This window comes from Carassius auratus, chromosome 10 (genome assembly GCF_003368295.1).
Source record: "Carassius auratus strain Wakin chromosome 10, ASM336829v1, whole genome shotgun sequence".
Lineage (NCBI taxonomy): Eukaryota > Metazoa > Chordata > Actinopteri > Cypriniformes > Cyprinidae > Carassius > Carassius auratus.
Window position 1 is genome coordinate 20,774,962 of NC_039252.1, and position 3,286 is coordinate 20,778,247.

At 36.9% G+C, this 3,286-nt stretch overlaps 1 pseudogene; it reads left to right on the forward strand.

The window, feature by feature from the left end:
- The first annotated feature begins 1,952 nt into the window (after nt 1-1,952).
- Nucleotides 1,953-3,035, forward strand: LOC113110373 (trace amine-associated receptor 13c-like; annotated as a pseudogene).
- The last annotated feature ends 251 nt before the right edge of the window (nt 3,036-3,286 follow it).

Below are 3,286 nucleotides of genomic sequence, written 5' to 3' on the forward strand. Positions count from 1 at the left end.
TCCCCGAAGTGTCCCTTAGGAAGCTTCTTAGCACGCTGCCTCTTACTTCCGACGTTACAAGAGCGCTCTCCAAAGTGAGGGTGCTGAATTAGTTGGCATCGATTGCTCATGAATCGATTTTCCACTTCACGCGATGGTGCAGTACAGCGTTAAGAAAGACAACATGCTTTATGCAAATGAAACATTCCTCAAATTATTACAGTAACATTTATTTTAACATAGTTTAAGTTATCAGTAAAATATAGACTATACATTAAATAATCAAATGGTCAGTAATATGTTCACACGATATGTTGTGACGGTTAGGCGAACCGGGTATCCCTCGCTAATCATCCATCCCGTTGTGCCACTTGTGCCGCTTCTTGACATGGGTTTAACGACTTATAAAAAATTATATAATACACTTTTATATTAATGGTAAGGTACTTTACAATCAGAATTGATTGACAAGCAGCTGCAGTTACTTCTGTTTAATGTGGTAATGATCTGATCTGTATGGCCGCGTCTCCCTTTCGCGATAAGTAGCCTACGCCTGATCAGTCACTGATGGATTGGCGATAGGGATGAGTGTGCCATCCACCAGGATGTAATCCCCGGCATGGCGCAGAAGGCCGTTGGTGACAGTGTGGACGCACCTCCATACAGAGGTCTTGATTAGGCCGTAGCCTTCTCCCATGACCTCGATGAATCTCTCTGTAGCAAAAAAAAAATGAATAAATTAGCGCTGGGCTTCAGGGCTTAAAGAAAATTCCACCGCGTTTGCCTGGCAAGCGCAGGTCTGAGAAGGTCCAGTCGCTCCATAATGAGCTGTCTTGGGAGGCGAATTTTTTTTAATATAGCCACGTCAGGCAAAATGTCAAAAGGGCTTAAATTTCGCAGAATAAAAAAAATCAAATGAGCTAAACGGCTCCGCGTCCGGCTCCGTCTTTGATTCAATAGAAAGACACGTTGGATCGCTGCCATAGTTGGTCGCTTACTGGACACCACCATGCTTACCTATTTATAGATCTTAGCCATTTAGAGCCAAATTGTTTGCCAGATTTTAATTATCAAAAAACCGATTGTCAATTCGCTTTAATTACATTACGAAAAAGCCTAGGCTAATTACTACCACAAAAAGTCAACTTGATAAATAGGCCTGTATCCATTGCGAAAATAATTTATTATGAGTCTTAAAAAATAAAATAGAATCATTGTTGAGCCAAAACATTGTCAACGTACCATAGTTTGACTTGTACTTCGCTGCGCTGGTTTCTAAAAACCGCAGTACAGTACTTCTTGAGCTCAAACAACCCTAAGAGAGAGCTTACGAATGATCCAGACTCTGGACCATTCGTAATCCAGACCAACCTTACGAAAGTATGACTTACAGAAGATATACTTAGCGTACGAACGTGTCGGGAATCATGCCATAAAGTTAAGAGAGAGGTTAAGGAATAGGTTAAGAACTACTTAGCGATAAGAACGCTTTGGGGAACTGGGCCATGGACAGTGAGAGGATCCTAAATAAAACTAATTCCTTACTATCTGCTTATTTGTTTAGAGGGATAGTTCACCTAAATATATATATATAAAGTACCTAAGCATAGAAGCTTGATAAAATATAAATTTTAGATGAAAATTTCAGATGGCACTTAGAGGCTTTTGCATCTGAACTCTTCATATATATATATATATATATATATATATATATATATATATATATATATATATATATATATATATATATATATATATATATATATATGAAGAGTTCTGATTTATATTTTTCCATTTTAAAAGTCACTATATTTGAAACAAATGAAAAAGTAGGTCTTGGTTTGTTTTATTTTTTCAGTTATGTTTAGGCTATGTATCCTGAAAATTGAGACTAAGTATGAGAATAATTTTGTCATTATATTGCATCAGAGTGGGCGGTAGATGGGTTGGTCAGTCTGACCTAGACACTATAAATGAAAGCACAGTAAGGAGAGCAGAACAAACTCCTAACAAGAGGAGACTCACTCATGGCTAATGAGAAAGAGGATAATGAGACTCAATACTGCTTTCCTGCCATCAACTCATCATGTATCAAGGAAAAACGCTCAAACCATGAATACAATATCATGTATGTGTTTTTTTCATTTCTGTCAGTCTGGACTGTGTTTCTGAACCTACTGGTGATAATCTCCATCTCTCACTTCAAGAAGCTTCACACTCCAACAAACCTGCTCATTCTGTCTCTAGCTGTGGCTGACCTGTTTATGGGACTTATTGTGATGCCTGTAGAGGCTATCAGGTTGATTGAGACCTGTTGGTACTTTGAAGACACTTTCTGCGGACTGTTTATGTTAATCATGGGAGTACTTATAACAGCATCAATCAGTAGTTTAATTTTAATTGCCATTGATCGATTCATGGCCGTGTGTCACCCTTTACTGTACCCACAGAAAATTACCACAACTAAAACTGTAATAAGCATCTTTTTCTGCTGGTTTTGGTCTTCAAGTTATAGTGTTGCGTATGCAGTTAGTAATGGATATTTTAATGCCTTACACATAACATTGTGTTATGGCCAATGTATTGTCATGTTTAGTCCTGCTTGGCGATTCAGTGATTTGACCATTTCCTTCTTATATCCTTGTACTGTCATAATCACTGTATATCTGAGGATATTTTATGTTGCACAACAACAAGTGAAAGTTATAAATTCATTGAAGGGAGAAAAAGGTGTAATGGTTTCAGTGAGGAGAAAGTCAGAGAGTAAAGCTGCTCTGACATTAGGAATCATTGTGATTGTTTATCTGTTTTGCTGGATTCCATACTATATCTGTACTCTTACAGAAACCACAGAAATTCCATCTACTACAATGACATTTTTAACCTGGACCTTTTATATAAACTCAGCTGTGAATCCTCTTATCTATGCCTTATTTTACAGCTGGTTTAAAGTGTCAATTAAACACATTTTAACTCTTAGAATATTTCAGCCAGCATCCTCTCTGGTGGACATTTTTACAGATAATCATTTATCACATGCTCCTCTCAAAAAATAAATGAGTTTGGAACAACATAAGAATGAGTAAAAAATGCTTTTTGCAAATAACTATAGTTATGTAGTACTGTATGATGTAAAAGCCTTCAAGCTTTTCAGGTTTTCAGTTTTATGAGTCTTTTACTTTCTTTTTTAATGCACAGACATACATCTTGCATGGAAAAAAGATAACTTCCAGTGTTGGAACTTCTGAATGAGAGTTTAATATGCAACATCATGTACAGAGGACTGTTTAATGCTGTTTTAAAGGGG